Source organism: Myotis nattereri, assembly GCF_964212035.1.
Source record: "Myotis nattereri genome assembly, chromosome: 1".
In the NCBI taxonomy this organism is placed as follows: Eukaryota; Metazoa; Chordata; class Mammalia; order Chiroptera; family Vespertilionidae; genus Myotis; species Myotis nattereri.
The window spans coordinates 77780990-77807103 of NC_138075.1; the positions used below are offsets into that span (position 1 = coordinate 77780990).

Genomic DNA, 26114 nt, shown 5'->3' on the forward strand with positions numbered 1-26114 from the left:
CGGCATCCGTGGGGTTTCTGCAAAGAAAAAAAACTCTGTGCAAACTCTGGAGTTTGGAATTACCAACTTACTTTTGGGAAGGGCACCAAACTCTTGGTCACACCAAGTAAGTTCTTCTTTCTGGCTAATTATTCTTCCCAAGAAGCCGGTCTTCCATCATGCAGAAGCTGTCAAAACACAGGTGGTGTTTTCTTTGCTTGGTCTGTGTTGGGTGGTTCGTGATACCAGTTGGAAAACAAGGTTATTAATGCACACGTTCCCTGGGGCATTGTATTTGGCTTTTAATATCCACATAGCCTCTCCCTGAGAAAATATGCGAGCCTCCACCAGGAGGAAGTTCTAGGGAAAGTAGGAGGGGAAACGGCAGGAATTGGAGGAAAATAGACATAGGGCCTGCAGGAATAACAAACAAGATGGGATCCCAGGAGACCACGCAGTAGCCACTTTGAATTTCCCAGGAGCTGCCCCTGCCAAGACCCATTCTTTCAAGGAAAATTATGGCAAAGAACATCGTGCTGGGAAGTTGCTAATTATTAGTATTCATCTCATGTTCTAACCTAATTACAAAGAGACTGTTTGGCCAGGGGCAGTCATTTCAGGTTTTGTTTTCCTGCTTGCTTCCTCCACCTCCACCTGTCTTCCTAAAGGCCCCAGTCAAGGTTATTGCAATAGCACTGAACACTGTGTACCACCAACACAGGCAAATTAACCTTCGGGGACGGGACCACGCTCACGGTGAAAGCAAGTAAGTTGTGTTCTTCTCTGGCTGGGCCTTTAGGGACAATCAATCAAATCATTACTTTGAAAAATACTTTAATCCTATGCATCTGCTTGGGCTTTTTATTAATGTTCTTTCCCCAAAGAGGGTTGGTTCTCTCCTCTGCTTTAAAATTCCTCTGCTTCTCTCTGTAATTCCACAATTTAGCAACTCCTGCTGCCAGAAAGTGCTTTTTTACATCTAACGTTGACCATCCCCGACCCTCACTGTAATTTAAATCTCTGAAAAGAGCCACTAGAACTTTGGGCCTCTAGTTTAAGAACAAAATTTCTGCTGCAGAACATGGGCCTCTGCCGCGGCTTCTCTGTGTCGGCACAAGTCCCTCTGGGCAATGTGAAGCCGGTGGTGATGGGTTAGGCAGAATGGCATGAGCTTTGGAGAAAGAAAAACCCAAATTCAAGTCCTGGTTCCCCTGCTTTACTAGCGGTGTGACCTTGGGCAAATTATTTAACCCATCTGAGCCTCAGTTTCCCCATCCATAAGTGAGGGTAGAAATATACCTAGCTTGTTGAGTTGTGGTAAGGACCAAATAAAATAATAGAGTTAAAGTATTTTGCATAGTGCCCCAAACACAGAAACAGCTCATTAAACCCTAGCTATTAATAATAATGATAAACATCATCTCCAACGTGCAGTCAAGCTTTTGTTCCACCCTCGGGCTCTCTGTCAAGGCTCTGTCTGCATCAGGAGAAGAGCCGGCCTGTGGGGAGGGCGGAGAATGCCAGCCTGTTCTATGAAGTTCTTCACCTGGGATTTGAAAGCGTCAGAGTGGAAATACAAAGAATCCTGCTAATTTAAATATAAAATCATCCCAGTGTCAGAGGCAGGGAGAGGTTTCTGCAGAGAGCTAGCTCCTGAGGCTCCACACACGCCCCGGAGCAGGCACTTGGCTCACAGCCTGCCCTGTGAGGGCTGGAGAGCTGACACCTTGCACCACCCTGTTGCCACACGGACCCCAGTGTGACTGCCTCCAAAGTACCCCCACCCCTTCCCAAGACGTGTGGCAGGACAGGGACAGAGAAAGGATAAATGCTTCGCAGGGAAGAGCAACTTATCCCAAAATTGTCCTTCGGCTTCTGTGGGTAGTGAAGCTCATGAGCAATGTGGCGCCTGAAAATGGCCCCTAAATGAAGCTCCCGGGCCCAGATGGAGGATCAGTAAGGTCCAGAGAGGGAAAATTGAGGCTGTTAATATTGCAGAAAAGAGACTGAGGGTAAGGTGGGCGTTGCGTCACAGACCTGAATCCTGGAAGCAGGCATTAAGCACAAGCTGCAGGGGCTGTGTTCTCCGGCTCCACCAGGATTCAGACTCCAGTTTAAGGCTAATAATACTGCAGGAAGAAGGGGGTGAGGTTAGGTTAGTGGTAAAACTTTCCTAATGGGTTTTTGAACAATGAAAACGAGCTGTCAGGAGTAGTTGCCAGAGCACTTTCTCTGGAGGGCTTCTGAAAGGAGCTAGACCCCCTCCTATCAGAGGTGATTGAAGTGCAGCCCTGCCTCCAGGCAGGAGCAGAAATGAAAGAACCTCTTTACGCCTCTTCCCATCTCTGTGAAAACAAAACTCTGGCTCATTAATGGGGACACTGTGGTTGCTGGGCTGTTTCGGAACCTTTGCTAGGTGTGTCCCAAACTCCCTTTGTTCTCAGGACTGGACAGGACAAACGGGCTGGTTTTTTCATCCTGGAGCCAAAAACACAGGCTGTGGGTCCCAGGTGGTTTGTGGTGTTGAGATGGTGCCGGTGAGCCTGTGGGTTTTTGCAGAGCCCAGAGGCACTGTGGGAATAACTACGGCCAGGGCTTGATCTTCGGTGGTGGAACCAGATTGTCTGTGCTGCCCTGTGAGTACATTTAGGCGGGAGATGAAATGAGCCTGGGGATTGAGACCTGGGTCCCTTGTGACCTTAGGAGCCTGGATGGAACAGGAGGTAGAAAGGGAGGGACAACAGAATCCCAGGACAATACAGAGTGGGAGGGGTTGTTCATTCAGGGAGGAAAACCACAGGCCTGTGAGAATAGCACTGGAGGAAATACATGGAGCTCTCCCTTCTCAGGAGGGCTCTGTGTGGGTGGAAGCTGCGTTGGCAGGTTTTTGATGCTGAGATAATCACTGTGCGGAAGGACAAGGCTTCTCCTTTACCTTTGGGAAGGGGACAAGGCTGCTTGTCAAGCCAAGTAAGTGGCATAGAATTTGAAATTGTGCACTGAATGTGATTATCTCCAAAATGCAGACCTGCTCTCTTTTCCACAGGGGCCTCCTTGGTCAGAAGGACATTAAAGGGGCTGAGCAGACCAAGGCCCAGTGCCTGGTCTCCTCCCTCGTCCTTGAAGGAGCTCTGAGAGGTGTGGAGGGAAACCAACCCACCCAGGATCCCACCCATTCATTCCCCAGCCTTGGGGTCCATCCACTCTCTCAGACTTCCAATAAGTAAAACCATCTGAAGGCAAGTCTGTCCCAGAAGGCGATTCTGTAGTTATCCCCATTTTATAGACTTAAACACAGAGGCAAGTAGAGGCCAGTGATTGACTTTGTTCCAACAGGAGCAGAATTCAGGGATCCTAGCACAGTTTTCCAGAAGACTCCTGAATTCAAAGCATCAGGTTATTTAAATGAGAAGGTGGCAGTGGTAATCAGCTGTACTGTGAGCTCCAGAGGCTCTGAGGACCAGGTGTGACATTAGCTAAACTCCTGGAGTGGTGGGTTTTTGTCGCTGAGGAATGGGAAGGGGTCTCGCGCAGCTTCATTAACCCCAGCGGTGCCTGCCTCTCTCTGGCACTGCTGCCTGGGAAGTAATGCAGCTCTCGGCACCCATCATCCTCGGTGCCTTGAAAGAAGAAAAATTAAAAGAGAAGGGAGGGAAAAGCTTATATCTCATACCATGCAGTTACCTCCTTGCATAGCGAGATTGTTTCCCCATGAGCAGTTTGTCTTCATTTAGCAGCTGTCTTGTCTGGGGAGCCAGTTTGTAGAGGTGTTTGTCACAGTGTGACAGCTGGCAACTGGGGGAAATTGCATTGGGGAGCAGGGACCCAGGTTGTGGTCACCCCAGGTAAGCCTGATTCCCTGGAGCCTTCCTGCCCTCCATTTAACCCCCGTGTGCCAAGTATTCCTAGCCAAGACCATAAGAAACACATTTGAAAGGAAGCCATTTCCCTGAACAGCAATAGCCAGAGCCATTAAGCAAAAATGAGAGATCAGTTTGGTGTTAAGTAGAAACATTTTGGATAAATGGGAATTCTCATTATTCTTTACCAGTCCCTGTGTAAGTACCTTATGCCCCTTACAAGGAAAGAAAAGGTTACAGTGATAAGTATAGCTGTGGCTCGCGCTGTGGTGTGGGAGGGATCTGCTGCGGAGTTTGGGTGGAGGATTAGAAATGTGTTCAGGAAGATTGGATGTGTTCTTGACAGGATGTGTAGCACAGTGTGAATTATAACCAGGGAGGAAAGCTTATCTTCGGACAGGGAACTGAGTTATCTGTGAAGCCCCGTAAGTATAAAAGTATATCTCTGGATTAAGCAGTGTCTGTGGATTAAGGACTGATTTAGGCCCAATTATTCACTTATATAAAGAAAGTTTAGAAAGGGTGAATGAGCATCAAAAAAATAAGGGGGACAAAAGTCTCCCTGGCTAGAAGCTGACATCTTGGTGCACAATGGGCATGTAGGGGAGTTTCTGGGTATTGCTCCCAGAATATATGTTGATGGAACTAAAAGCATGTGACTGATTCCCTGGGGTATTGGTGAGGATTTGTAGCCCTGGATTTGTACAGTCATCAGTGGACAGGACTTCTAATTCCTTAACAAGCCTCCGAGGCACTATTCTCTTGGGCTAAGATTATGTCAATTTCTAGAAGGAACCTTGTAAATAATGATTACTGACCGAAATAACTGTGATTAGCCTCTCCCAAAGCCTGAAAATCACTTTTTAAAAAAAGTTTATTTATAAGTACTAGGGGACATTTTCTGTTTCTGAGATTTTAGGCCAAAAATTTGTACAGCATAGCCTCATGGAGCAGAGAGAATTCTGTAAGCCATCCCTTCTGACTGTCTGCATGTATGAGGAAAGTGAGACTAAGAGATTGATCATGGCCCCACAGCCAGCCCATGGCTGAGTAGGACTAGAACTTAACTCTCCATTTGCTGAAACTGTCTCATCAATTTCCCTGGCCTGAAGTTTGAGGAGTCTGCAGGACTCCTCTGATAGATATTTTTGTGCATCTACTCTATGCCAGGCTCAATGCCCAGAGCAGGGACCCATCAGGGAACAAACTCAGTGAGCTACAGCCCTCAGGGAACTTACGTTCTAGAAGTGGGTCTCAGTTGGTCCCTTGGATATGATGGACCATATCCTGATCCCTCTTGAGCATGACTCTTTTATGCATCCTCCCTACCTTAGGAAATAGTAAAATTGATTTTTGTTGCAGTTTTAAAGTGTTGTTGTTTTTTTTTTGCAGCTAAACCAACACAGAAACCACTTTAGTCATAAGAAAAGAAATGACCCAAAAGTGAAGTGGAAACTAGAAATACCCCTGGTAATTTGATCATTATAAAATTATTTTATTGATATCAAACTAATGGTCAAATTAACTAGATAACACCAGCTCTATACATCATTTAGATCCTGTTGACTGAGTCGAGGGAGGACTCAAGGATTTGTGCAGCTTCCTGGTGGGGTAACCCAGTGATGTCCAGAGAGGAAGAGAAATGTTCTCTGTCCTGGACTTCATGAACCTTCTTCGATGAAAACATATGAACACTGGTTTGACTTCTAAAATAGGAGAACACTCACTCTACACATATATTGAGAGCATACATTTGATGCTTAGAACTCTGTAGCAGAAACAAAGATTCCCTAAAGGAAAGTGGGAATAAAAAAAAACAAAGAAGGGTTTACTGAGGATCTGTAGACAGGCAGTTTGGTTACCCCAGATCAAACCTAAGCTGACAATGATACAGGCTTATTTCATGAACTAACTGCCAGCTCTTTCCTCTGTGCTCTGCCAATGGCCTATTTGATCTGGTTTTTGTTGTTGGGCATATCACGGTGTTTCTTCTGGTTCCGGCTGGCAGCTCACCTTTGGATCTGGGACCCAACTGACTGTTGTACCTGGTAGGCCACCACAATCAGATACTCTATGCACTGATTTATTAGTCTACAAATATGTGCCGGCATATGTGTAACTTAATGGGTCTTGGGGTTGAGGGTGAGAGAGGGACATAAACAATGCATACTTAAAAGGGTAATGTAGGAAGAGAATTCTTCATCAAAGACCAAAGCAAAAGAGTTGCCTATTGCTAAGTTTGTAGTAGTAGTTGATGAACAGGGGTAGGGAGAAGCTATCTTAACCTAGAAGAACTGCTGAAAAAAATAGGAACAGATTCCACAAAGGGAACCTCTGTCTCACATTTTCACGGAAACCAGACAAAATGCTACACGATGATTTTACCTGGAACTATGTTAAACCAAGTCTGGCTATCCAGCTACATTTATTTCTAGCCTGTTCTAGCTTATTTTGTACGTAAGTCACTAAACACAAAGGTGCCTATTTAAGATATTTAAGTGGTATTCTGTTTCTCTAGCTCTCTGGTGCCCTTCCTGTAACACACTGCTTATTATTTCTACAAGTAAGAACAAGCCCCTCGCCCTCCAAAACTGCAGAAGCATTATAACTACTTGGCTTTGACTGAAGTCACCTCTATTTTATTTCTCAGAACTGTGTTCATTTGTTGAGATTTGTTTAAATCCAAACCGTGTGGGTGTCTAACTGTTGACATTGAGATTTCCTTTCTCTTGAAATTGTCAGCAAAATATTTTGCTCATAAATAAGGTTTCATCTAGACTTGCAAATGACAGTCAACACTGCAGTCTCTTTGTTCCCCTCTTGCTACAGGGATTACACAGGCAGAAAGCAGTGAGGGGAGCCGAAATGTACAATTTTATTGTGGAGGCTGGAGGGGGGAGTCGATGTGAATGTTCAAGTACATCTGGTTATATAATGTACTTTGACAGGTAGGATATCGTGATCTCATTAGATCACGCATACAGAATACAGGTAGCTGGTTGGCACAGCTCAGGGGGTCATTAGGAGAAGCTCAGATCAGGCTGTTGAGCACAACACAGATCCAGGTACAGACTCAGGGAGAGAAGCTGCCAGATAACCCTGGAGCTAGAGGCAGCGTAAGGACTTTCTTCACAGTCCAGTCCACCGCAGGAGAATTTTCATTTATAATTAGAAAAATGTAAAGAACATTTACTCACAGTGTCCTTGTCTCAAATATTGTGTGTATGAAGCACAGAAGACACAAGAATGAACCCAAGCAGAAAACTAAAGAAAAGAAATCGATAAAACCACTGAAGAAAATCAGTTGCCCTTTTCATGCCTGTCTCTAATAATGAATGTGCCTTCTTGGCTCATTCCTCACTTTGCTTCTTGAATTTTCTGAGGAAATAGCAAAAAAGCTGGTGGGGTGGGTTAGTCTTGACCCAAATAGGTTGGTAATCACTGGATAAGACACCTCCCTTTTAGGAAGTCCGAGGAGACTTTTTGTAATGACAGGAAACATAGTGTACAGCGGCAACAGATTTTACTTCGGATCTGGGACCAAACTCAGTGTAAAGCCAAGTAAGTTATAATTGTCTACAAGAGGAAATCACCAGTATATTATCCTAAATTCCTCCCAGCAGTCTGTATTTGTTTTGAGCTATTTTGTGTTTGTGGTCCCCTCTCATAACATTTTATCATTCCTTGTACGTATTTCTCTTAAACAGATGTAACACCTAGTAAACAAATCCTATGATTCAGTAAACATTCTGAAACTGCCAGCCATCCTCCCGGGATGTTACCCTATGTAAAGGAAATTTCCAAATTTTAATTATTGCTACTTTCACTAGTTGACAAAAGAGTATTTGGATATAATGTAAAGTACCTATGAATGTCCGGGATTTCAGAGAGGAGATATGACAAATGAAAAATTATACATATTTTTACAAGATGAAAAGAATTAGATACTCTTGATACTCTAACAACTAACATTTATTGAACACTTGCTATGTGCAAAGTACTGTGTAAATGCCTGTCATACTCATTTAACCTTTTTCACAATCCTCTAAGGTCATTATCGTCATCCCCACTTTAACAGATGAAGAAACTGTGGGAAAGTGAAAAAGCGAGAGGTTAAAATAGTTAGCTAAGGGCTCAGAGTACAGAGGGTAGAACTGGGCTCGGGCAGCCTGCCTGTGTCCTCACCCACTCAACCACAGTGCTGACGAGGTTTGTGTAGGAAGACCTAGCACTGTGGGTCTAACTACCAGTTCACCTTTGGAACAGGAACCACAGTAACTGTGAGAGCAAGTAAGTAAAAAGGATAAAGTCAGAATCCTGTTAAAACGAAAATGGTGGGTACAGTTATGAGCCATTTCACCTGGGAAACACAATGGTCAGTACCTAAATTCCAAAAAGCTTTCCCATTTGCTTTAGGGTCATGACCTTTCTACCTCATGCCTCTCCCTCACCTCTTCTACCCCAGGATGGCTCTCTTCCTCAGGTCAGGTATGCCTTCACGGTAACCAACTGGTTGAGGGGTGCAGACAAAAACCAAACTAAGTATCTGAAATTACCTCAGCTCCCTAAAAGTAGTGAGAGAGGTTATCCCTGGGCTGTATTAAGATGTGCTATAACTCTTTTCAAATATTTGAAGCCTTGCCGTGTAGACAAAGGGGTTAGTACAAAAGGCAAATCAAAACCGTGGGTGGGAGCAGACGTGTCTCAGCCTCCTGTGCAATCTTTTTGAACAAGTAGAAGCAGCCTGCAGTGGGAAGGCTGCTGGTGAAGACCAGGAGTCTCCTTCCTTGGAGATCTTCACGCTGAGTCCGCAAGGCTAACCATCGGGTGTTAGAGATGGGATGTCTATGCCCGTTTAGACATTGAACTGAATCCTCTCTAGGTTCCCTTTCAACTCCAAGTGCAAAGATCCCATGACTCAAGCCTAGAGGATAAAAAGGTGAGCTCAGACCTGTTTCTTCTGTTTTTATTATTTTGACATCCCAAGAAACAGGTCATCAAATTATTCATGAGCTGAAGCCTATTTGGGATTTTTACGCCTAGATGATGGGGTATGATTTCTCAGTGCAATAAACGGAAAAATGAAATGGGCTATCGTGAAGAAAAAAAAAGAAAGAAGAGAAAGGGGGAATGCCTGGAGGGAGGGTATGAGGCTGAATGAGGGAAATGAGGTGCTTTTGTGAAGGACAGCTCTAGTCTGTCAAAGTTTTCACCGATTCAGCTTAGGGAAGGGAGCCAAACGTGATGTCAATCCAAGTAAGTGAGCAGCCTTTCATACTAAGAAATAGGGCCTGGAAAGCAAAGTTCTGTCCAATTTAAACACTTTCAAAAGGCCTGGTAATTGCTTCCTGATAGGAGGGGCCTCTGGAGGTAGGAAGACTATTGTTACCGCAGACCAATTGTCCCCTGAGAGATAGCCTCTGAGGACTGATGTCCAGCGTAGACTGCCAGCTGCACAAGAAAAAGACTTACAGCCACTTAAAGAGGATGGAGGTGAATGTTCAACCTTATCCTCCGGGGCAGGGAAGAGGGTGATAGAGAACAGTAGGACCAGTTTATGTAAAGGGGGCCCACACTGTGTCGATAGAGGTTCAACCCTGGGGAAGCTGTACTTTGGAAGAGGAACTCAACTAACTGTACAGCCTGGTGAGTGGGCTGTTTTTACTCCAGGAAGATATTATCGTAAAGAAATTGAAAGGGGAGATGAATAAATTCCCATAGTCTTGAAATTAAGGGAATATGTGTACTGCCCCCTCTGAAGGACCCTCTTGCTAAGACTGGGGTGGGACGTACAAGGAAGGTCAAGACAACCGAGGGTCCCTCTTAAGATGATCTGACAGGAGCCTGTGTTCATCTCACCACAAGCAAAGGGCAGTCCCAGAGCATGCAAGGCAGCCTGAAAAACTCACTCTGGTCTATACTCAACACTTGGAGCAGAATATGGCCCTCTGCCCAGAATGCCAAATTGGAGGACAAATTTACAAGGTTTCTTTCTTGAGTCCAATTTAAACAATTTCAAAAGGGCTGGTAATTGCTTGCTGATAGGAGGGGCCTCTGAAGATAGGAAGACTGTTGTTACCACAGACCAATTGTCCCCTGAGAGATAGCAAAGTTCCGTCCAATTTAAACACTTTCAAAATTACTGGTAATTTTTGGCCATCACCCTGTCAGAAGCCCCATTGGTTATTACAGTCCTTCCTTATCAAGGATGATCTTTGCATCAAACTCTGTAAATTTTCCCCAAGAAACCTACTCATCCCTTTCCTTAGTACTAGTCCCATCAATGGATGGGCTCTAGAATAGCTGGAGGGGATCTGGATCTGAACTTGAACCAAGGAAAGTAAAGCTGATCCAAAGTGCACAGCAGCTGGAAGAGCCTGGGTCAACCCAGGACTAAAGTGTCCTTCCTTTTTGGGGGGCCTCCCCTGGGCACTAATGTGAATGTAGAGACCCTAGCAGTGTGCATGCTTGTGTAGGCATATGTTCATTAGCATTTCCTCTCATTAGGTAGATGAACAGCCTGACCCTGAGGGTCCCTGAGCTTATAGGGCTTCCTGTTCTCAGGTTCCTTTGTGGGTTAAAAATGGTCAAGTGGGCCACTGAATGAAGTTATGGTTGAGAGGTATTATCCTCACTCACAGATCCAGGTCCAAACAGCCAAACCAGAGAAGTAAGTAAATATATGATTAAATGAAATATATGTCCACTTACATTTCAGCTCTAGAAAGTGGGTACAGCGCTAGGAGACAGGATGGCCCTAAATATGGCCCCTGCACTTTACCAAAGCCATAGGACATGTCCTTTGTATCTACGGGGTGTGATCTCCCTGGTCCCTGGGTTTTTGCTGGGCCTCGAATCACTGTGATTAACGCCGCAGGGAACAAGCTGACTTTTGGAGGAGGAACCAGGGTGTCAGTGAAGCCAAGTGAGTACCGGGGCCTAAGCTGCAGTTCTGTTTCCAACACTGAAGCAGGAGCCTGGTCATCAATTTTAAATTAAGTGTGCTGTGTTGGCCCATATTAATCTGTCTCAAACTTGCCTGTAAAATGTTTAGTGTTGCTTTTATGTATCAGCACATATGTATGTACAAATTCAGTGTGGGTAAAGGATATTGCTATCTTAATATTTCCTAGGGTCTATTGTCTTAAGAGGAGGAAAATAATTAAGGTACTTTTCCTATTTCTTTATACCTCTTCTCCTATTGTCCCACGAGGCAGAAGGAGGTGGAAAGAGGTGAGTCTCTCTAGCAGGGCAAAGACCTGTGTTTTCTAAGATTCAACATATTGCCTTCCGTACCAGGCTGCAGCCTCTATGGCCATCATTCTAATTTATCTCCTCTGGCCCTTATTTTTCCTAATTAATGCAACTGAAATAAGGGTAACTCTTATCTCCTGACTCACAGAAAGCATGTAGGCATTAAAAAAAAAATGTTGCTCTGAAAAAGAGGAGCTAGAGGTTTGTTTGGGTCTATTGTGTTTTGGGTGGCGGAGGGAGAAGTTATTATTTTTGTTTTGGTGATATTGCTTTTTCCATTGGTGAAGGGAATAAGGAAGAGGTGGATACTTGAAAGACATATATAAATATGTACAAATTAAACCATTAAGGCTAGGAACCAAGGGACACTGTGGGTCTGGCCCCGCCATGTACCAACCACAGGCAATGAGAAGACCACTCAAGCTCTCTAAGCTCCAGTTTGGAGTTATGGAGTTTATGATCCGAGCTCTGCCTAGCTCAAAGATTTTTGTGAGACTCAAATAAGATAATATATGTGAAATCTCTTTGAAAAGTATGATCTGTCCGATGATTCATAATTTTTAAAAGGTTAGATTTTATGAAAAATTTTATTGGAGAGTTCATTAATTTCAGTATGGCAGAGAAAGGGTTGAATCTGGAAATAAGGTGAACCTTTCTCATTATGAAAAAATAGAACATGAGAATTGGTGATCAAGACTGTCCTTGGAGATTATAAAAATGTGAGATTGCTTAGGAGGAAAATTTGTGAGGTGGGGAGCTTATAGTAAATGGCTCTGAGGTTTCCTACCATTCCAAAGAGTATGTGAGTTTAAGACTTTTCTTGAGTTTACCTAAATATGTGCTTAGTGTTGAACTGGGTTTCAACCAAGTGAAAGAACTCTGAGAGAATTCCTGTGCTTGAAAATGAAGTGCCCTTTGGTTTTTGTGGTGAAATAGATCACTGTGGTTTTCAAGCACCCAGAAGCTGGTGTTTGGAAGGGGGACCATGTTAAAAGTGGATCTTAGTAAGTATTACCATGAATTCTGAATTCAAATAATTATTGAGACATGTAACAAGCATTTTTGAAAATCTAAGTGGACTGCTAAATGTCCTCAATTTATTCAGATTTAATTGGGAGTAGAGAGTTCTTCATGCCCTCCCCATCCTAACTAGAAGGTAATGGTTTGCATTGTTTGTAAGAGGATGCCAACCGGAAGAGAAGGTGTTGGCATCTCAGAGTGGGTTTTTCTGACACGCTGGCCACGGAGATGAGGAGACTGTGTCCATTCTGCTTCCCATTAGGTGAGCGAACAACGCCTCGATGGCCAGTGCCATCGTTTCCAATTACCCAGATAACATCCCACAGCCACTTTGGAAGAACCTCTGTCTGACTTTATCTTTTCTAACCAGGATTTTACCTGGTTGACTTAGCCCCAGTACTTCAGCAGAGAGAAGCATCCACGTTCATGGCTGATGCTGTGTGACTCGGAGCCAGACTTTGATCTTTCAGGGCCTCAATTTACTTATCTGTAAGTGGAGGTCATGCCTGGACCTCATTTCAGACCTCACCTCCTCAGAGAGACTGTTCCTGCCCAGCCAATCTAGCAAGCCACCAAATACAGCTGCTCTCTGGTGGTTCTCTGTCCCATTGCCTAGCCTGATTTTATTCATGTAGTTTTATTGCCTGACATTATATTATCTAAGTATTTGTTCATGTGTGCCCAGCCCTAGACTGCAAGCACCATGAGGACAGGGATGGTGTCTGAGCAACTCTCCACTCTTTGCCCCGTGCCCAGCACAGAGCCTTACAAGCAGAGGTGTTCAGTGCATGGTTGAGTGAGTGAAGGACCTACCACCACCTACCCTCCTTCTCGTGAATTAACAGAGCTTTGTTATTGCACACCCAAACATGGAAAGTCCACTGAGTTCCTTGCCACAGCAAGGACATAATATTTTTCCATTGTTTAGTTAAATACAAGGTGGAGTAAGTGAGTGAGTGGATGCATGAGGTAACTGCAGGGCCTCGTTTCACTGTGCCTACCAGGCAGGAACTGCATTGGTCTTTGGGAAGGGAACTACCGTATCCGTGAGTTCTAGTAAGTACCTGGTTATTAGTGATCATAATGCTTGTACTTATCCTGCTGGCTTATATTGCACAGGCTGACTAAATGTCTCCTTATTCTTTAATTCACGGGGTATTGCAGTTTAGTAATGGAAACCATTAAAACAAAATGGAAAAAATGGATTCTGTTCCCCAACACTAGTACTCCAATTATACCCTATGTTTCATTCCATGCTCACAAATAATTTTTAAATACGTTAAAGTGATAAAGGAGTAAAAGGTTACCTAGAGATAGGAGCAATCTGCTAAACCTGAGATTGTGTGTAGTTGATTCCTAAGTAAAAATGGGGATTGAAGCTGGTCTCCTTTGGCTGGTCAAACAGGATTACTGGGTAAAATAAGTGTCAGGGTTGTCCAAAGAATATCACTCAGACACTTCTCAGGCTTCCCCCTACATCATCCACTATGGTGCCCGAAGAAGAGTCTTTCACAGCCTTAATTTCATGGCTTAGTCTTTATTCCAGTAATAAAAAGGGGGGATCCCAGCCAGTGCTCCCATGGGGAAGGAGAGATGCATGCTAATCACATTACTCCATTATCAAGGCAGCTCAGGCATTGTTGTCAGGTAGCACGTCTATGATTTATAACACATTTATCCCTGGGAGTAGGACGAGATTATCAGTAAAGCCCAGTAAGCAGGTGATATGTCACTAAAGCAGGAGACTTAATGTGGCTACTGAGGCCCATTGAACTTACTGCAGTATTTGTAGGGCCTGAGTGTCAAAAAATTAATGGTTTATGCAGACCTATGTGCATTCTGATGTAGAAAGAAATGTTAAAGTAATGGCACAGAGTATAGAAAAATCTAGCTGTGGAGAAAAATAATCATAGACATGAACCAAAAATAACAGACTATAACAGCCAAGTCAGAGAGTTGATCCTAAAGGAAAAAACAGAAAGTTTGCCTGAACCTTTCCAGTTCTTCTAAACCTGGCTTGACTAGTGCCTCTGGGTCACAATTTCTTCATCTGTAAAATGAAAGCGTGTAATATCACCTCATAAGTTATTTTAAAGATAAAATAAGCTAATGTATATGACAGCACTTTGTAAATTATTAAATGCTATACACATATAAAATATTATAGGCTAGGTCAGCTAATGTGATTCAACATGGAAAGAATGTATATGCAGGTTCTTAGCTACTTTTCATAATGGACCTATAGTCATGGGCATTAGTGAAAACCACTCTCTCTTCCACTGAAGTAGAGTGACTTAAATGCTACCCAAATGAAAGTGGCAGGAGATAGGAAGCCATTCTGCAAAGGCCTGTACTGTAGTGTGAATGTTGGGGGTAGCCAAACGATTACCTTCGGAACTGGAACAAAGCTCCAAGTCATCCCAAGTAAGTCTAAATTCCTAAGCATGTCTCCTTCCCTATGTTGTCTCCTTTCTGATTGTAATGTTTGGAGCAGATAATAGAACATAATAGGCCTTTCCTGGTCATTTTCAGAAGACTAAAGAGATAGTAGAAGGGTCCTGCATCTATTCTCTGATGTTCTAATATGAGAAATGAGAAACAGTAGATTTGCAAAGGATAAGAACTAAAGAAAAGACAAGTGGTGGTGTTTTTGTTTTGTTTGTTTGTTTGTTCACCACACCTGAAGCAGGATGTCCTTTAATCAGAGGACACCTGGCTCTGGGGCAGAACAGGACCTGAGTAAGTAATAAGCCTCCCACTGAGTCTGCAGAACAAGTTAACTTGGCAGAGCAGGAAGCTGTCACTCAATGATCTGGATCCTATTCCATGACATTTCAGATTGATGGAAGTTCAAATTAAGAGAGACACTGTGGCAAGAATCTCAAACTTGATAACTCTAATGGAAACACAAGGACTAGATACATCTGTTGAATAAATAGAGCTGAAAAATCATGAGTGTGATGGTGATAGACCCAGACATGTGGGTAGATAAAGACTTCATTTTAAGTGTTACACAATAAATGCCCAAATTTGAGTCAAATGGCCTGTGTGTTAGTGGAATGTAAAAAGAAAGTTACTTTGTAGGTAAAAGGACCATATTTCTTAGTCTCACGTATGAGAAGGATGTGTGGGGCTTGTGAGTGTTTTTGGCTGACTAAGAAACACTGTGGGAACAATGCAGGCTATCAGTGGAACTTCGGGAGTGGGACTAGACTGCTGGTCAGGCCTGGTAAGTGGGAATAATGGAAAGATTGAGGATAAAATGTCTTCATGGTCTCAAGAAATGATGTGTAATAGTGGGTGAGCTGGAATTTTGGGGGATCACTATTACTAGAGTTCTGATGTCTGCTTCTAGCAAAATAATCATATATATAATTAAATAATATTATATATATACATATGTATAGTATATATGTAATACAGGTGCAATATCACTCTTGTAGGAATACAAAAGAGGATTCCTCTCTCATAGATCCTCCTAAGATTTGTCTATCTTATGCCTTTTATCTGTCTCATGCATCTAGGCTATTTGTGTCTTTGGTAGCAATGCTAGTTCATTTGTAAAATAAGGATAATAACATCTCAGCTTGTGACACAGTTGTTGTAGTTGTGGCCCACAAGATTGTTAACCAGCTTGATACATGATAGGTTATCCATAAGTGATGGGGTTTTCTTCCCTCTCCCCCAAGTGAAAGCCCAACACTGCAGGCTGTTTTTGTATGAGGGGTTGCTATAGTGTGAATTCAGGATACAACACATTCACCTTTGGAAAGGGCACTATGCTTCTCGTCTCTCCAGGTAAATGTTGACCCCATCCCACCCTAGTTTTCCTCTTATGTAATTTAAGGCATCTACATGTTCTCACTGTGTTTTACTTTTATGGATGTATCATCCTTGTTTCCTCAGTTGACCTATGAATTTAAGATTGAGCCTTCATGGAGGGCTTTTTAAACTAAAAATAGCTAAGAGAAAAGATGGAAATAACAATAAAACTAATTCACTGGGTCAGAATGGAGTAGAGACTAACATCCTAGATGATTAGGACAAACCTGATTTCTCTAGAAATAGCCTGGCTTCCTGTGTAAAGCCTAGACTATAGTCTCTCCCCAGGCATCTCTCCCATTCCTTTTACCCTCTATCCCAGATTCAGCTGTGGTATCTTGGACAGTCTGTGATATATACAGCTACGGAAATATTTTACTACTGGGAAGATCTGCCTATTAAAACTGAAAGTTCCTTGAGAACAGTCTCTTCATATATCCCATCAAGTGTCTAATATGGTCCTTTTACAAAGTAAGTCATTAAATGCTTGTTTAATTGAAATCAAACACCCAAAGAAATCAAGTTTCCAGGCAAAAGGGGAGAAGAGGATAAAGTAATCACCACAGTACATTCAGTGTGTGGTGGAGAAGGAAAAACACTAGATTGAGAATCAAATTGACCCTGTTTTGGTCTCTGCTGCCAACAGCAGTGTACTTACTGCAGATCTCTTGCCTCTGGGCCTCATTTTTTCTCATCTGTAAATTGGGAAGTAGATCTGGATAACCTCTCTAGTCTCCCAGCACCAACAGCCTATGAATTTATTCCATCTGGGGTCACGGGGAGAGCTATTTTCTCATATGAATATGTCAAATAACTATATTGAATCTTGAGTGTTTTCTAACTCATTAGGTAACTCAGGAAAAGAGGTGGAGTGACAGAAGGGAGTTTATTATGAGGCATCAGACACTGTGGGACTCATGGGAGGAACAAACAAACTCACCTTTGGGACAGGCACCCAGCTAAAAGTGGAGCTGAGTAAGTGTGGGATTATATGGTAACTACAAAACGCATTCTGGCGATGGTGAACAAGAGAAAAGGAGATTTCATTTTTGTCATTTCTATGTTATTTACAATTAACTGTGATCTAGTTTTGAAGTATTAAGAATTGTGGTGCGCAGATAAATTAGTGGAAGTAATCAAAAACTGTATGAGCATATTTTCTTTGCATTAGAAATTAGCAAACCGTTATGATTTTTCCCATGATATGAGGCTGACAGAGCTCTGTCTAATATTGACGTTTTTAGCACTAGAATTAAGCTAAATGGAGCCTGATAAAGGGGCTAGGGGGAGAGGGGAGAGTGTGGTTAGAAGAGCTGAAAATTGTCTGGCCATGATGTAATAGACCCTTTCTACTTCCACTGCCATTGATTCAGAGACACACTGTGGGGGGGATATTCAAGGTCATTTTATCCATGCCCCAAATAAGCCATACCCAGTTCACTTTATAGATTGTGTCCCTTTATACAAGTCACTGTCCAAGAAGAGTCAGTGACGTGCAGAGTAAAGAGCCCAGGGCTTCTGGTTTCAGTGTAGTTCTAGATTGGAGTAGGTCCCAAATGGCAATGTAACACTGAACCACGCACTGCCCCACTGTGTGTCTCATACTCTTCCAGTGTGAGGTGAGAAGGTTGAAGCTTTCAAAATCTGTGCTCCTATACCACCCTAGAGTTTATAGATTCGAGGGTATGGATTCTTATGGCTAGTCCATAAACAAATTCCATAACCCGAAGGAAATAACCTTGTTAGTCAATAATCTAACCTAACATAGAAATAATAAACATACACATAACATATGATATTTTTTGTCTTTAAACAACTCTATGGGGCAGGGGGCAGCACTCCTCTTTTACAGGAGAAGAAACTGAGGCTCAGAGAAATAATTGTCCAAGATCCAACATAGTTGGTTTTTTTAAAAAAGATTAATAAGTGGCAGGGTCTAGATTCAAACCAGAGTCAGCTTCCTGATCTCAAGCCTTGCTCTTTCTACCACATTATGTCACAAACCCTATGCCAGGGCTTATTTAGAAATGAGAGATGATGCCAATCACAGTGAGTAAGGAAATAAATGGAATTTATCTTTTGTATTCTTAGATATTGCCATCACTTAGAGTCGGAGCTTTGGGAAATCTTGACTTGATGCCTCAGGTGTCCAAAGTATTCTCTTCCCATTTTAATGAAGAAACAAAAAGCTCAAGGGCCACTGGGAGCATTTACTACAAGGGAGAGAAGAGAGAGCAGAGCTGGCAGCAGCTACTCCCTTGCTCTGACTTCCCCTTTCCCTCACTATTTCTTGTATTTCTCCAGGTGGACCAGTCACCAGTTTGACTGATCTGCAAGTGCCTGACTCATCTGTGTTATAGAAAAATGCAACATTGAGGGCAGTTTGGACATTGCTAGATGATATAATTTTACCCCTGAATGGGAGCTAAGGAAATGCCTCATTCAGACTTCTTTATTTTTCTAATAAGAAAATTATGCCCCAGGGAGGTTGGTTGAATTGTCCAATATCATAAAGTCAGTGAGATCTGGGGCTGGGACTAAAACCCGGGGATGGGGATCCTGGTCTCTGGTTCTCACAGAACCGTGACTACTCTTTGGTGAACTAACCTTCCAGTAGATAGGAGCTGTGAGATATGTTCAGGAACCTGGGGGAAATAATAAATGGGTTTTGTTAGGGGAGTATTAAAAAGTGCTCTTGTTATTAGCAATGACCCATACGCTCCCCGGGCCTGCTCCCCAGCTGTAGTATAAAAATGGAAGGAAAAGGAAATGGCCCATTTTGTCACAACACAAACCACTGTGGGAAATACTGGAAACTTCAAAGTGTTCTTTGGGACAGGAACAAGACTATTTGTTAAAGCAAGTAAGTTCCATGAAATAACTTGGTTTGTATGAGTGAGGGGCATCTGTCTTCGCTGATTTTCCCCCCATGGTTTGTTTGTTATTTAAAGAAGATAAGTGGCCCGTGATACTGCAGCATTAGATAGTATTCATGAGGATCAATTGTGCGGGAAACATGAACTGCACACTTAAAAAGCACAGGTGGCTAAAACTACCCGAAGTCCTGTCTAGGACTGAAACACTGTAATGATATAAATGGCTTTTTCAACTGAATGGCTGTGACATTTTTATATAACCCACTCTAGACAAAGTAGGATATCCTTTTGGATTCTGCCTTATTTCTTGTCACCTTCCAATGGTCTTGGGAAAATGAAGGTTAAATAGCTAAATTAAATACCCCCTCCCACTTTGGTACATGCACAGAGACACAGGAACTCGCCCAATAACTAACATGTGTGTGACCTAGGAATCCCAGCTACAGGGTGCCATTCTGTACAGAGATATTTCAGAGTGTGAATACAGGCTTTCAGACACTCGTATTTGGAACTGGCACCCGACTGTTGATCATCCCACGTAAGTCAGATCTCCAGAAATGTGTAGCCCCATCTCCAATACTGGATTTATGTTTTTATATGTAGCATTTAGCATGGTCTGTAATAGGATATCACCATCATTACTACAACTATTTTGTTGTTATTGAACACTACAATGCTGCTGACTTGGAATATATATATTTTCTGTGTTATTATTCTTTTTACCCTTTAAGGAGAATCTATGTCAAGATAGCAGAAGAAAAATATTTGAGTTTACTTTGGAGTCTAGGATTTTCCTTGACCATCCCATTTCCCCCTCCTTGCTGAGGTTCATATAAACCTCCCGACACTTGGGGTTTTATACTGCCTCATGACAGTCTCTCTCAGAAATGCTTCCTTGGGTTTTCTCTGCCTAAGCACTTAGATATTGTAGCTCCTGTTTACTTAGCTTTTAACCTCTCCCAAAATGGGCCTCCTTGTCCCAATAATTATGGACAGTAAAAGTAAGTTCAATTCATTAAATGATTATTGAGTATCACCAACAAGCCAGGGACCATGATTGGTTTTTTAAGAAGAAATAAGCAAAGAAAAGAAGACGCTAAGATAATGCCCCTGCTCTCAAGAACTTCCAGTCATGTCAGACACTGAGTGAGCTAAGGTGGGCGCTGTGTTTGGTCCTGCACGGGACCTGGGACCTGGCGGGGAGCCCTGTGGGCCGGAGGCAGGACAGCGTTGCCAGTGGGCAGTCCAATTCCCGGGCAGAGAGCCAGCACAGCCCATGGATGTTTCAGGAAAAGGAACAAAGTGTGTTCTGTGCTAAGATGTTTGACTTTCTTGAGGACAGAAAGCCCTCTTTACGCAGGAAGCATTGAGTGAGGTGAGGACAGAATCAGGAGTGAGCCAGGCTGAGGCACCAGGCTGGATTGCTCAGCCTGAGAGGACGTGGGTTCTCGGAGTCAGGCCCAGGCTCTGTGGCAGGTGCCCCAGCACGGGGTGCTGGGAATGCTCTTTCTCCTACACCTTCTGGCAAAGTGGAGAATACACTTTTGCCCATGTCCCCGAGAAAGTGGTGTCTTCTTATCTGGCCTGGCAGCTGAGGTGGGAAATGCCTGCCTGCTGCCCGAGTCTCTAGATTTACTCACACCTCCCGGCCCATGTAGGGGGCAGGTTTTCACAGTCTTGTGAAACTGGTTTACCTAGAGGAGAAATAGCTGGGGGCTGTGTTTGTTGATAGCTGTGGTGAGGAAAATGGAAGCCACCAGGTAGCTGGTGCTGTTACAACTATCAGGGAGGCTCCTTCAGTCCCTCCCCCACCCATTACAGGGAAAACATTGGGGTCCGCCCTTTCAGGTTCCCAGCTTTCAGAGCTTTGGTGAAGAGTGTGTGACCTCCACTAGAGGGTGGGGAAAACCAGGACCTTTTTGTAATGCAGTTACCTAGAGTGTGACTATGGAAACAACAGACTCATTTTTGGGAAAGGGACCTACGTGGTGGTCACACCAAGTAAGTGAGCCCAGATTCTTCTGTAAAAATGAGCCCCCTCCACTGTTGTTCCTACCCCAGTGCTGGTCTACTTTTTATTTCCATGGGAGGGGGCAGGATGTGTCTTTCATTAATGCCACACCTGAGGTTCTTAGATGGTCATTGTCCCAAACCTTTACCATCCCTTGTCTCAGCATCTCTACTGACCACACTCTCATCCTCTGTTCCCTGCTCTTCCCTGAGGCTGGGTTTCAAACTCAACAAAGGACCACAGAAGTGAAAGCTGAAAGGGACCTTGGGGAAGTCTTATTCATGTTGTAGAATGAACCAGAGGCTCAGAGTCTAAGCATCTGTCCAAGGCCATGCCGGGCAGGCAGCTTGGGGCCATGTCGGGGTTCCAGCCCATCACCCCCACTCCTGAGCTTGGCAGAGCCACACAGCCCTCGCTAGTACGGCCCTCGAGCCCAGCGAGCAGTCAGCTGAGGGCCGACAGCACACAGTGGTCAGAGACTGAGGGTAGAGTTTCCACCTCAGCCCAGGACCGCAGCCCAGCAGGCCGTGGCTTCTGTGAGCTTCACCTCGTGTCTCTGAAGTAGGAGTGTGATCTCGGTTTGCTCCCATCTTCCAAAAATGTTAATAGAAATTGTTGTGACTTTTTTTCTGTCCTAGCCTTTCATAAAAGCAGGGCCCTGTGTGAATGAAGCTCATTAGAAATAAAGGAGCCAAAGAGCTCTGGGGGCCTTGGCCTATGTCCAGGAGGTAACGAGGGAAGGATGAACACACCAATCAGGAAGGGCCTGAATCCTGCCTGGAGTCTGGCCAGGAAGAGGGACAGGCAGGGACCAACCCCTGGTCCCCAGGAAGAAGGCTGCGAAGGGAAGCTTCAAAGGGCAAAGGAAAGGGAAAGACAGGACAGGGGAGCTTCCAGAAAGGCGGTCAGAACCCGTCAGCACAATGTAATATCAAATCTCCTCTGCCTCCGTCCTTGGGCACGTTAGGCGCCCCTTACGTCTGCCAACAGAGGTGCAGTCAGGCCCTTAGTGCTGCCTAAGCAGGCAGGTCGGCGGTGGTGGTGGTGGTGGTGGTGGTGGCGGCGGCGGCGGCGGCGGTGGTGGTGGTGGTGGTGGTGGTGGTGGTGGGGAGTTGCTGCCCCGCTTCTCTGTTGACAGGAGTGTGTGTTTTCTCCTGGGGACCGGGGTGAGCAGCTGTCCAGCCCCTAACCCCGGGCTCCCATCACTGCTCTGAGGCCATGGCTCAGGGCCTGAGGACAGCTGCGAGAGATTCCTGCACCTCAGGGAGCATCGGCCAGTGTTTCCTTGGATTGTTGCCCTGACACCCCTGAGCAGTGGGTAGAGGGGGTCACAGGAGACAGGTTTTATCAAAGGCTTTCCTGCTGTGTGTATCAGGAGGAAACTACGTACCTACGTTTGGAAGTGGGACCAGCCTTGTTGTTCATCCATGTGAGTATTATAGAAATGATCAAGGGAAATGTAGACAGAAATACATTTTGGAAGATATCACAATAATGAGAGTCTGGTCTGCTCGTCGTGGAAGGAGTCCTTTGTTGTCTGGGAGTAACTTATCAGAGTGTCGGGTCTAATGAGGCTGTGTGGACAAGGGTTTTGCACGGTGCTTGCAGAGGACAAACGCCCACGTTTTGAGAAAAGAGACTTCATTCTTGGTTAGGTTGCTAAAGCAGAACTTTATCCCGGACAGCCAAGGGTCTACCCTGCCCCTCAGCCCTCTAACTGAGGCTCTCTCTCAGCACCTTCCCTTGGACCCATGAGCTATTTGTCCTACATGAGAGCATCCCAGACAGGGTGCTAAGGCACCCAGTGGTGCCGGAGTGGGTGGTGGGGTGGGGACATTTCTCCTCTGACTGCAAGAAGCTGCTTCCCTTTCCCTCCGTGTAAAGTGTTGCTGGAATCATCCTCTTATTCGCTACTACTGACTGACTGAATGCCTGACATGTGCCAGTGACTACACTCTGTCCCTCGTGTAATTTTTCATTTGATGATCATGCCCATCCTAGTGTTAGGTAGCTGGTATTATTCCCATTTCACAAGTGAGGAAACAGATGTTTGGGGCAAGTAACTTGCCCCAAATCACACAACTAGGAGTGACAGAGCCAGAGTTTAACTCGAATCTATTTTTCTCCATTGCATTGTTAACCACGCCACTGCACTACCACCACCATCCCTCCTGCGCTCTGTGAAGTAAGAAGGCTCAGACCCAAAGGCCATCTTTTAGTCCTTGGTTGGCCCATCCTTAGACTTCTTTCCGTGGTGACCGTGGCAGCCTTGGCACAGGACTCAGCATTTCTGAAGAGTGAAGTCGTTAGACTGGGCAGGGAGGATGCAGGTACCGCAGGGAGGGAAGTAGAAACCTAGGAGGACTGTTTATTGAACCTAAAGTGACACAGAGAGAGAAATTTACCCTCAAAACCATGGAGCAGGCTGTTTAAAAAGCTCTGTTCCCAAAACTGAGGGCTGTAAATGTGGGAGGGGGCCAGCCAGACGCCCCAGGTGGCAGAGGGCAGGTATTTGTACTGCCATGTACCAGGGTGCAGACACAGGAGGCAGAACACTCACTTTTGGGAGCGGAACGAGACTCAATGTGCTTCCAAGTAAGTGCCTGACCTCAGACTCACCAAAGACGCAGAAAGTCCCTACTTTACTTTCTTATGTGTTGAATCTGCACTTCCTGAGCTAATGTCTCATGTTTCTTTATGAGGCTTGAATGTGTGAAATTTGAATTCCCAGCCACTGGTTCAGTGGTGGTTTATATTCTAACAGTAGTAATTGCCAGTGGGAATTGGCCTTTTCATCATTGCAGAGGCAGACTCTTTTGCTGTTCTTAGGTTCCTCTGAGACAAAAGATCTTTATTAGAAAAGACGTTGTCACTGATTATGCCCAAAAATTTATTTTCGTTACCTTCTAGTTTTCATGAGAGGTGATAAATTAAACTTCCCAAAGACCCTGGGCGGTGGACACACTCTTGCAAAACTCAGCATGTAGTCTAGAGACAGGGAAAGAACTTAATGTCAAAATAATGCAACAAAAACAATTAAAAGTTTAGGAAATGAAATCATAACAGTTTAAAAGAGAAATTAAATAGTCCTTATAAAAGAAGATAGAAAGCAAGACTGCATTAAGATACAATTAAATATTTAGAGGGCCTTCTTGTTCAATGTATTTACTAAGCAACTACTATATTCTAAGCACTTTGCTCCCTGCGAGAAAGGGAGGGAGGGAAGGACAATGCAGACCTCTGTCTCTGGGGATCTCGCAGGGGGTAAACTCGGCACAGAGGCGATTGCGCCAGCATCACAGTGTTGCAGTGGAGGCATACAAGTCACAAAGGGAGCAGAAAAGAAGGTGCCAGACCTCCTGGCCTAGCTGCCTGGTACATATATCCATCCTGCATGGCCCTGTAAACCCCGTGGCCAGCACCCTCCCTCCTTCACCCTTACACCTCCTCAGCCTAGCATAGGTGTCACTGAACAAATGATTGTTGAAAAAATGCCTCTGGTGAGGGAAGTCAGGGAAGGCTTGAGTGGAGGTGTAGTAGCTGCTTAGAATCTATTGGCTTAGACAGTAGCAAGGATTCTCCGATGGAGGTGTTAGACTTCAAAACAAGGAAATTACAGAATCCATCCACATGCTCACAGTGGGGGGAAGGAGATCCCATCTCTCCAGGGGAACTTCCTCCCTGTTTGTCTGTTCATTTGTTGTTTCATCAAGGCCTCTTCCCTGTCGTGAGGCAGTGCAGGCTGCATTTAGAAAGCCTGGAGCCCATCATACTTCTCAAGATGCAGCATTCAGAGGCATAACTACAACACCTGTGATAGGGAAGCAGCACGAAGGGGTCTGAGCAGCAAAAGGAGAGAGGCCTAATGTAACTACATGAAGTCCACTTGAGAGACGCCCCCACCCCAGGGAATGCCTCCATTAGGACAAGACTCTTCTTTGAAGTACACGGCTCCAAGGTGTGTGGGAAGGTGTGTGGAAGGAAGACTGACAAACTCACATGTGGGAAAGGCAAAGTTGCCATTGTTCCTAGTAGGTCAGCCCTGCAAATGTTGGGGCGCTTTGGGTCCTGCAGGTGGACTGCATCTGTATCTGCCCTCAAGCTGTGGGAGGAGAACTTGCTATACAATGGATACCATGTCCAGCCATTGCCCAAATAGAATGGTTTCATAATGATTAGAAAGAAATAATCTGCATCAATGAGGCTGTGTCCACAGGACTAGGTAAAACAAACAGGTTCAGAACACAGAAAACTTAAGGATAAAATTAGGCTAAAATTTAGGATGGAATTTTAAATACTTGGAACTAGAGAAAGGACTTCCAAGGAACATATATTTAAAGGTGCATGTGTTCTATAGGCGTTGATGAGTGGTGTTTTGGTGTGGGTGTTTTTTTAAGATTATTGGATCAAATAGGTTTGAGAATCTCTGGATTTCTTTACCAGCAGGACTTCTCAGAGCCTTTAAAGTGGTACTATACATTGTCAGTCTTCAAGTATACTTGTCTAAACCACTCTCAAACTTTGGAGACTTTTATTCTCCGCATGGATATCAACCTGAATCTTAAAAACCTCCAGAGAAAGAGTTCTCGAGCCCCATATGTAACTTACTCCAGATTTTCACAACCCTCACAGTTAAGAAGTCCTCCTGTGCATTTATGTGAATATTCCCAATTTTAATCTGTCTTTCTCTGCCCTCCAGGAACCACTCTCTAAAAGGGGTGTCCTTCATAGGCCTCCATTCCATGATTAAGCCCTACCCATCTTTTCCACTGTTATAAAGCTACCCTCAAGATTCATTTCCAAAATTAATCCCTGGTTCTTCTCCAGACTCTTCCAATTCAGCTGTGGGACCCAGAATGGGCATCCACCCTCCAGAAGGCCAGACCAGCTCGAGCTGGCTTTGAGGGAAAGGTTCGTGGGATGGTTACAAAGGAAGCTGAGGAATTAGGACTCAGTGAGCCAGACTTCTCTCGTGTGTCAGAGATAGGGGGATTTGGAAGAGCCTATAACACAGGGACAGGATGCATCACTGCCCAGGAAAGCTGGCCCTGCCTGGTTAGAGTTCTTGTAAAGCACCCTCCTATTGTGTGGCATCTGATGGCTATAGTAAGCTGATCTTTGGAGCCGGGACCAGGCTGGCTGTACAACCATGTGAGTAAGACCATGCAAATGACCAGAGTAAAAGTAACTGATGACTTGTCTATGAAAAAACAAGCAATGATTTATGGCAAAGTCAGGGATAAATGGAACATTTGTTTTCCATTTCTACAAGCTCTCGGTGACTTAAAATGT

The 26114-nt window shown here is 44.3% G+C and overlaps 1 long non-coding RNA gene and 1 gene segment (V, D, J or C); one reads left to right on the forward strand and one right to left on the reverse strand.

Annotated features, from left to right (window-relative positions):
* Window positions 1-26114, reverse strand: part of LOC308528750 — an 852227-nt gene that overhangs the window by 570356 nt on the left and 255757 nt on the right. The window lies entirely within an intron of this gene.
* LOC308528712 (T-cell receptor alpha chain constant-like) overlaps window positions 1-26114 on the forward strand; it is a 575855-nt gene that overhangs the window by 539929 nt on the left and 9812 nt on the right.